Here is a 10,407-nt window from a genome sequence, read left to right on the forward strand (position 1 = left end):
TGCTTTCTCATCTGTGAAATGGTGTTAATGATAGTATTTCCTTCGTGGCGTTGTGTGGATTCAGTAAGTTAACACGTATGAAGCACCTAGAACAGGATTAAGCATGTTGAGGGCTTCATACATTTTAATGGTTTTCATTAATAAAGTTTCTAAAACATTTGGAGGATATATCCATAAGCAAAAAAAAAAAAATCTGGAAAATAATGCTATAATGTAATATTATAGTAGAGCTAGGAAAATGGACACTGACCAATTATGAACGAATTGTGTCTTTCTCTCCTTTCAAAAGCCAGCAAAGACAAGTCACAGGGTACTTAATGTCTTACAAGCAGCTTTTCATACATTTACTCACTTGTTTATTTTGCTCAGCAAATCAGAGTAACCAGACTCTGTATCATTAGGAACCCTCTTTGGTTGGTTATGAATGTTTCTAAGTAGTTCTCTAAACTTGGGTCAGACCCTGTGACCCATCTGGCCAAAGGCCGGAAAACAAATTTCTGAAGAACGGCAATAAAGGACTGTGTCTTGAGCTAGTTTTTTGGGTCCTCAATAAGGAATGCTGACTATTTTAGTTACATAAGGATAAGGAATTGGTTGCTGATATAAGGGAGGAAAAAAAATTGTTTTCCCTCTACCCATCTTAGGTTCACAGACCCAGCCCTGTAAATTAGACTGACAAAAGACATTAGCAAGAGGAAATCAAATAGAAGTTTATTAACAAGTGCGTGATGCATATACAAGGGAGCACCCAGAGAGGAGTCATTCAAAGCGTGGTATAGCATTTTTTACAATTCTACCTACAGTGTTAGGTTAGTTTCAGGTGTACAGTATAGTAATTCAGCAATTCCATATGTTGCTCAGTACTTATCATGATATGCATACTCTTAATCCCCATCACCTATTTCACCCATCCCCCCACTCCCCTCCCATCTGGTAACCATCAGTTCTCTATACTTTAGAATCTTTTGTGGGTTTGTTGTTGTTGTTGTTGTTGTTGTTGTTGTTGTTTTAACGTAAGCTATACACCCAATGTGGTGTTTGAACTCATGACCCAGAGATCAAGAGTTGCATGTTCTACCACCTGAGCCAGCCAGCTGCCCCTTTTTCTCTCTTTTTTCTTTTATATATAAAGCCTTGTTTTTTTATTATTTTTTTAAGTAGGCTCCATGCCCAGCATGGCACCCAACTCAGGGCTTGAACCCACAACCCTAAGATCAAGACCCTAGTTGAGATCAAGAGTTCGACACTCAATCAACTGCCCCACTGTATCTCTTTTGTTCATTTGTTTTGTTTCTTAAATTCCACATATGACTGAAATCACATGGTACTTATTTCTCTCTGACTTATTTCACTTAGCATTATATCCTCTAGGTCTATCCACATTGTTGTAAATGGCAAGTTTCATTCTTTTTTTATGGCTGAGTAATATTCCATATATATATATATACACACACACACACACACACACACATACATACATGCCACAACTTCTTTATCCATTCATCTATTGATGTACACGTGGGTTGCTTCCATAGTTTGGCTGTTGTAAATAATGCTGCAATAAACATAGGAGTGCATATATCTTTTCAAATTAGTGTTTTCGTATTCTTTGGGTAAATACCCAGTAGTGGAATTACTGGATCATACAGTAATCTTTAATTTTTTGAGAAACTTCCATATTGTTTTCCACAGTTGGCTCCCACCAAGAGTGTACAAGTGTTCCTTTTTTTCCACATCCTCTCCAATACTTATCATTTCTTGAGTTTTTTATTTTAGCCATTCTGACAGGTATGAGGTGATATCTCACTGTGGTTTTGATTTGCATTTCCCTGATAATGAGTGATATAGAGCATCTTTTCATGTGTCTATTGGCCATCTGTGTGTCTTCTTTAGAGAAATGTATGCTCATGTCTTCTGCTCATTTTTAAATTATATTATTTGGGTTTCTTTGGTGTGTGTTGTATGAGCTCTTTATATATTTTGGAATATTAACCCCTTATTGGATATGTCTGTCATTTGCAAATATCATCTCCCATTCAGTAGGTTGTCTTTGTTTTGTTGGTTGCATAGCATTTTAGCAAAAGAACAATACATGGTTAGTGAAATCTTAAGAAAAAAAAGGGCTTCGAGTTTCTAGGAGTGACAAATTGTAGGAAAGCAAATATATGGGGAAATTAATGGTAGATAAAGGCTAGTTTTAGCAAAAATTGTTTTGTAGATTTCTCTGGTGCTGTCTCTGAGCTGATAAGGTCTAGGGTCATCTCCAGTGGTGAACTTCTGTCCTCCTGGTAGAGAATAGAGACGGGACACCTTTGCAAATTTACATCCTACTTTTAGGCAAATAGGGGTGGGCAGAGAGCTTTTTTTGTATCTTTTTCTTCTCAGTTGCCTTCAGCTCAAAATTATCCTTATGCCAAAGTGGCATATTTGAGGATGGCATATTCTAGTACCCTTCACTGTGCTGATCATCATTCTGTATTTCTTTTTCATTAACTTGAAACTTTCATTAAGACTGGTCATTGGGGCTAAACATGTTCAAATTTTTATAATCTATTCAAGAAGATAAAAAATTATGATCACAGGGTTCCTGGGTGGCTCAGTTGGTTATGTGTCCAACTTTGGCTCAGGTCAATATCTCATAGTTTGTGTGTTCAAGCCCTATGTCAGGCTCTGTGCTGAGAGCGTAGAGCCTGGAGCCCACTTTGAGTTCTCTGTCTCCCTCTCTGTCTGCTCCTCCCCCATTCACACACACTCTCTCTCTGTCTCTCTCAAAAATAAATAAACATTTAAAAAAATTATCATCAGAAATAGTTGGCCGATGCTTCCTTCAAAGGATTTTTAAAATACCTGATCCATGAAATGCCAGATTTACAGAACAGATGACTAAGGGGGTGATCATTCACAAAACACAAAGAATCTTTCCTTCTGTTCATCAGAGTTAGCGCCTCTGGAACTCAGAAAAAGAAACGGGTTATACGTAATGTTTAGAAAATGCATCTGTTGCTGATAGCAAAGCACATTTGCACTTTAAACAGAATGCTCATTTAAAAAGTACTCTCTGTCCAGGCTTGCATTGAGCATCTTTGTCTATTCATCTACTCCTCTGCCAACTAAAGAATAAAACGAAGTGAATGGAGGTTTTACAAGAAAACACAAAAGGCAGTGTTTCCGTTGCTTTTTTAACTCTGCTAGTCCCAGCCCATGATGATGAGGTGTAAAGTGTTATCTGAGAACCTGTGAGATCTCAGCCTTACTTGAAGATTCAGCTCAATTTGTTACATTTATTTATTTTTGAGAGAGAGCGTGGGAGAGGGGCAGAGAGAGAGAAGGCTCCAGGCTGTCAGTGCAGAGCCCATCACAGGCTTGAACTCATGAACCAAGAGATCATGGCCTGAGCCAAAACCAAGAGTCAGAAGCTCAACCACTGAGCCACCCAGGTGCCCCAATTTCTTACATTTGAAAGACTAGGAACCAATCACAAGGTATGCAGGGCTTAATCCAGTGGACTTTTAACCCTTTCATTATGCCAAAGATCCGCCCTCTACTACACTAAAGGGATTTAAAGATCCCCTTTAAACTTCGGCTATACTAACAAAGAATAGGGGTGAGAATGGGGGGCGGGGTACACAATAACTGCTTAGGCCAGGTCATCTGTTTCTGTAAGAAATAATCCAGCTCTTGCCCTATAGAAGCGGGGCAATGTGTTAAGTTCTGGGGCAAATCAGATGTAGTTGATCTCTATCAAGAAAGAATTCAGGGGCACCTGAGTGGCTCAGTTGGTTGAGCACCTGACTTCAGCTCAGGTCATGATCTTACGGTTCCTGAGTTTGAGCCCCGTTCAAGCCCTGTTCAAGCCCTGAAGTGGGCTCAGGACCAATACTGTCAGCACAGAGACCACTTTGGATCCTTTGTCCCCTGCTTCTCTCTGCCCCTCCTCTCTCTCTTTCAAAAATAAACATAAAAAAAAAAAAAAAAAAAAGGCCGCCTGGGTGGCTCAGTCAGTTTAGTGTCTGACTTTCTCTCAGGCCACGGGCTCACAGTTTGAGTCCAAGTGTCACGTTAGGCTCTCTGATGTTGGCACAGAGGCCACTTCAGATCCTCTGTCTCCCTCTGTGCCCCTCTCCCTCTCACGCTCGATCTCTCTCAAAAATAAATAAGCATTTAAAAAACTAATAAATTTAAAAAAAGAATTCAGCCCACACTTTATTCTCTGTTCTTGCCCCACCGTCTGCCCCCATGTTTGCCCTGCACCGTCCCACAGAGGTGCAGCTCCCAAAGAACAGGACAAGTCCTCAAAGAAGTCAAGGCCTTCTCATCAGCTGCAGTCTCCCCCACCCTTTCATTTCTTGCTGCCCCTCCCTGCTTTCCCCTGTACCCACATGTTGGCATTAAAGGACACAGCTTGTACTTGTTAGCTCTTTCTTATGTAGTCTTCTAAATGTCCTGAAGTCTTTTTTTCTGATTACAAAAGTTAGCACATGTTCATTGTTACATAAAAGTCAAATATGACAGAAATGCATGTCCTCTGAAAACATATCACTCCGTCCCTCCAAACTGCAGACTTTCCTTTAAACTTCAAGTAATAGTCAAAGTCTTTCAATAGCCCTCTGATTTGCATGCGTCTTCCCCTCTCTGACCCTTTATCCTTCATCTGGCCCTCTTTACTGTGCTCCAGCATTACCGCATTCAGCTTGCCTGCACTCCAGGACCTTTGCACCAGCCCCTCCTTTTGCTGCAGTGCTCTCCCCAACATACCTACATGGCCCTGTCTTATCAGCTTGGGCTGCCATAACAAAATACCACAGACTGGGTGGCTTCAACAACAGAAATGGATTTTCTCACAGTTCTGGAGGATTTAAGTGCAAGATCAAGGTTGCAGCCAATATGGTTTCTAGTGAGAATTGTCTTCCTGGCTTGCTATGTCTTTACCTGGCCTTTCCTTGGCACATGCTCACAACCTCATTTAACTTTAGCTACTTCCTTAGAAGTCCCATCTTCAAACATAGCCACAGTGGGGGAGAAGGCTTCCCCACATGAATTTTGGGAAGACACAAACATTCAATCCATAACAACTTCCTTCTTCCATTCCTGTTTACACATCACCTTATCAGAGAGGCCTTCTGTGGCCTGCTCTTAAAAAAACAGATTTAGGGGCACCTGGGTGGCTCAGTTGGTTAAGTGTCCAACTCTTGATTTCAGCTGGGGTCCCGATCTCACGGTTCGTGGGATGGAGCCCCACAACAGGCTCTGTGCTGGCAGTGCAGAGCCTGCTTGGGATTCTTTCTCTCCACTCTTCCCTCACTCATATGTTCTCTATCTCTAAATAGATAAATAAATAGAGAAAGAAAGAAAGAAAGAAAGAAAGAAAGAAAGAAAGAAAGAAAGAAAGAAAGAAAGAAAGAAAACACACAGATTGATTATTTCTCACAATTCCATGGGGCAGCTGGGGTCACTGGGGTCATCCAAGAGCTGCAGTCATCTGACTGAGACCAAAGGGTGTGGGGTTGCCTTACCCACCTGCCTGGACCTCAGTGCTGCTGTTAGAGAGTCTATCTCTTCAGAGAAATCTCATTCTTTTACAGTCTAGTCCAGCATGAATGCTTCAAAAAGTCAAGAATGGAGGCTTCAGGGCTCCTAATGGCCTGGGTTCCTGATGAACAAGTCAGGAATAGCAGAGTCCATCACAAGGGGATGTGGACACTCAACAGTATGACTTGTCAGGTGCCATGCCTGTAACGATCTGCCACGTGATCCTACTTTAAGTTGCTACTCCACTCATACTTTTTTCTTTTCTTTTTTCTTTTTCTTTTTTTTGAGAGAGAGACAGAGTGCAAGCAAGGGAGGAGCAGAGAGAGGGAGACACAGAATCCGAAGCAGGCTCCAGGCTCCAAGCTGTCGGCACAGAGCCCGACTCAGGGCTTGAAGTCACTAGCCTTGAGATCATGACCTGAGCCAAAGTCGGACCCTTAACCGACTGAGCCACCCAGATGCACCTACTTGTACTTTTTTTATAGTTGTTATCCCTGGTGAACAAATGACAAACTTTACACGGTATTTGCCTGGTTTTGTTCCCGGATATATCTCTAACACCCAGAATAGAACCTGACCAATGGTGAATGCTTAATAAATATTAATTTGAAAACATTAATTTGAAAATGAACTTTCCCATAAACGTATCCCATTTGACTTTTCACAACAACCTCCTGAAGCAGACAGTGAAAGTATCATTGCTCCCACTTTATAATTTTTTTTTAGTGTTTATTTATTTTTGAGAGAGAGAGAGAGTATGAGTTGGGGAGGGGCAGAGAGAGAGAGACAGAGAATCCGAAGCAGGTTCCAGGCTCTGAGCTGTCAGCACCGAGCCCAACATGGGGCTCAAACCACAAACCGTGAGATCATGACCTGAGCCGAAGTCGGACGCTCAACCAACTGAGCCACCCAGGTGCCCCTCATTGCTCCCACTTTATAGATGAGGAGAGAGAGGCCTAGACAATGGAGAGTTGCTTGCCTGAGGTCACATGGCTGATAAGAAGAGAGCTTCTGACTTGGCAGGCCAGGCTTTCTACCAGCTATGGTGCAACCTTCCTAGGGGCATTCAGAAATGCACCCTCTGCCTCTTGTATTTCCCTTCCCAGGGCTTTGGGCTTGAGAAGCTCTGTTGGGTAAATAGTTTCAGTTTTCCAACTGGCTACAGGCCATGGGGTCTACAGGCCAGAAGCAGCATTATCTCTTTGAAGTCTTCCTGTGGAGGCCAAAACCTAAAGTTCTCAATGACCCAGAGACATGAAGACACTAAAAGGTAAGGGTGTCAGGATCTATCTCTGTGGACCTTGCCCTGGACTGCACTGCACTGTCGGTGTAAAGTTAAACTTTAAATCCGCGTGTCTAACCGGTGGTTGCCAGGTCATTCTGGTCTGGATGAGCCTTGCTTTAGCCCAGAGGGAACAGAACACACGCTCCTCTCAAGCTTTGAGCTGCTATTCCACTCAGAGAAGGTCTAGTGAATGAGTATATGTTCATATCAAAGGGAAATGGCACCAGATGGAGAAAGTACTCAAGTCGGTACATTTGAAATGTTTTGTGGTGCTTTTAGGGGGTGGAGAGGAAGGTTTGTCTCCTTTAAGAAAAGCCTCTTGAGAGATAGCTTGCAGATTGTTAGCTAGAAGCAAGTTTGAGGTTATTGTAAAAGCAGTCATTTTCATGCTTATTTTATTTTAGAGAGAGAGATGGTGAGTGAGCAGGGGAGAGGGGCAAAAATAGAGAGAGGATCTCAAACAGGCTCTGCACTCAGCTCAGTGTGGAGCCGGACGTGAGGCCAGTCTCACCACTGCGAGCTTGTGGCCTGGGCCAAAATCAAGAGCCACTTGCTCAACCAACCGAACCACCCAGGCACTCTAAAAGCAGTCATTTTTAAAATAGAAAGTTTTTGACGGGGTGTCTGGGTGGCTCAGTCGATTAAGCGTCTGACTTCAGCTCAGGTCATGATCTCACCATTAGTGAATTCAAGCCCCACATGGGGCTCTGTGCTGACAGCTCAGAGCCTGGAGCCTGCTTTGGATTCTGTGTCTTCCCCTCTCTCTACCCCTCCCCTGCTCACACTCTGTCTCTATCTCTCAAAAATAAATGTTAGGGGCGCCTGGGTGGCTCAGTTGGTTAAGCGGCCGACTTCGGCTCAGGTCATGATCTCGAGGTCCGTGAGTTCGAGCCCCGCGTCGGGCTCTGTGCTGACAGCTCAGAGCCTGGAGCCTGTTTCGGATCCTGTGTCTCCCTCTCTCTGACCCTTCCCTGTTCATGCTCTGTCTCTCTCTGTCTCAAAAATAAATAAACGTTAAAAAAAAATTTTTAAAAAACAAAAATAAATATTAAATTTTTAAAAAAAGAAAGAAAGAAAGTTTTCGGGGCACCTGGCTCAGTTGGTTAAGCATCTAACTCTTGATGTCAGCTCAATGTCAGCTTGATGTCAACTCTTGATGTCTTGATCTCAATGTCTTGACTTCAAGGTTGTGACTTCAAGCCCTGGGTTGGGCTCTGTGCTAGGAGTAAAGCCTACTTAAAACATAGCTAGCTAGCTAGCTAGGGGCACCTGGGTGTCTCAGTCAGTTAAGCCGTAGACTTCAGCTCAGATTATGATCTCACAGTTTGTGAGTTCAAGCCCCACAGAGCCCACTTTGGATCCTCTGTGTCCTTCTCAATCTGCCCCTACCCTGCTCTTGTGCTCTCTCTCTCTCAAAAATAAATATTTAATAAAAAAATAAATAAAGTAGAAAGTTTGCTCTTTTCTGCCTCATTCTGTTGATTTGTGATGGTATTTTTCATTTGTGACTTAATGTCATTCTAAGTAAAAATTAAAATTTTAGATTGGTATAACATTTAGCATTCATCTTTATATTATGTAATGTCCTTTTTTCCACTTTTTAAAATTGAAGTGTAGTCGACACATGTTACCTTAGTTTCAGGTGTAAAACACAGTGATTCAGCTCCTCCATACATTATGCTGTGCTCACCACGGGTGTAGCTACCATCTGTCACCTTGCAATGCTGTTACACTACCACCGACTCTCTTCCCTGTGCTGTTTTTTATCTCCCACTCCCCTTCACCCATTTTGCCTACCCCCCACCCCTTCAACGTGTGTTTTTGTTTTTGTTTTTTTTTTTTAACGTTTATTTATTTTTGAGATGGAGAGAGACAGAGCATGAACGGGGGAGGGCCAGAAAGAGAGGGAGACACAGAATCGGAAGCAGGCTCCAGGCTCTGAGCTGTCAGCACAGAGCCCGACGCAGGGCTCGAACTCACGGACCGTGAGATCATGACCTGAGCCGAAGTTGGACGCTCAACCGACTGAGCCACCCAGGCACCCCTCAACATGTGTTTTAAATGCCAGTATAAGAGTACTATTAAACTTATGTGCAGAATAGTAAAGTTACACAATCTATATTTTGTTTCTCACACATGCTTGTGGATTTGGTTCCTACCAGGACAGTGGAAGTGCCAGACAAAACCAATTCAACTGTTTTTATTTCACCACATGATGACATTCTACCAACACTCTACCTCTGGTTTACTGAGGAATAAGTAAAAACTTGAAAAGAGGAGGAACTTTGAGTTTCCATCTTTCCCTTTCTTTGTATGTTATCATATTTTGCAAACATGGTTGGCTAATTCAGGGAAGTACATGCATAAGGATATGATGGGATTCTTTCGTCATTTGTTAAATAACTAACATTATTTACATTAAAAATTTTTTTTAATGTTTATTTATTTTTGAGAGAGACAGAAATAGAGCGCAAGCTGGGGAGGGACAGAGAGAGGGAGACACAGAATCCAAAGCAGGCTCCAGGCTCCGAGCTGTCAGCACAGAGCCCCACGCGGGGCTGGAACTCACGAACTGTGAGATCGTGTGACCTGAACTGAAGTCAGATGCTTCACCAACTGAGCCACCCAGGCACCCCAACGTTATTTATATTTAGAGCACCATTACTTTCTTTCTGCATTCAAATCAAGTTCTGGGTCAAGCAGAAAGCAAGTCCTCTCAGGGCTCTTTGTGCCTGCCGCCCTCTATTATAGATGGAACTCACTTACCTTGTGTCTGCCTTGAGTAACACTGAACTCCCCGACATCATGGGGATCCATAGTAATTCTGCACTCATGGGACATCAAGAATGTCACATGCAAATGGAACAACAAGGAAGAGTAGATACTCATATTATACCTGTCTTTACTTGCACACATGCTCCCATCAATGTAGTGTAAAAATCCAATACAAAGATAAAATTATTAAAAATCTCGGCAATAGAGCATTCAAACAGGTGTGGTGTGAGTATACGGCTCTTGCATTCTTTTTGTTTTTTAAAGACTTTATTTTTAAGCGATCCCTACACTCAACATGGGGCTCAGACTTACAACCCTAAGACCAAGAGGCATACGCTCTGCCGAATGACCCAGCCAGGCCCCTCATCTCTTACGCTCTTAAAGCAGGCCTTGCTCCTTGCTCTGTGTACACCATGGGGAAGGACGGTCTGCTCGAGGAGCTGTAACACACACCCTTCGGACTGTGCTGTTGTTCTCACCATACAGTCTCCACCTTTGGTGAGGAGAGGGTTAATATTTGTTTGTGGAGTTACCCATCCCGAAAGATCAGGAAAGGGAACCATTCTTTTCTTAAGTCATTCAGCACATAGGTATTGATTCCCTCCTGTTTGCAAAGCACAAACTCCTGATGTTTAATTATCCAATTTGATCTCAATAGAAATGGAGTTAACAATTGATCATGAGGAAGTGTCCATAAAATCTCAACAGTATGGGGTTTGGAAAGTTTCCATGTTGGTGAACACCTCTGCATATTGGGAGGATGAAGCCTTTGGAACCCTCCCAACCTTATCCTATGTAGACCTTCATCTGGCTGTTCA

This window comes from Puma concolor, chromosome C1, assembly GCF_028749965.1.
Source record: "Puma concolor isolate L17-30 chromosome C1, mPumCon1.1.hap2, whole genome shotgun sequence".
Taxonomy (NCBI): domain Eukaryota; kingdom Metazoa; phylum Chordata; class Mammalia; order Carnivora; family Felidae; genus Puma; species Puma concolor.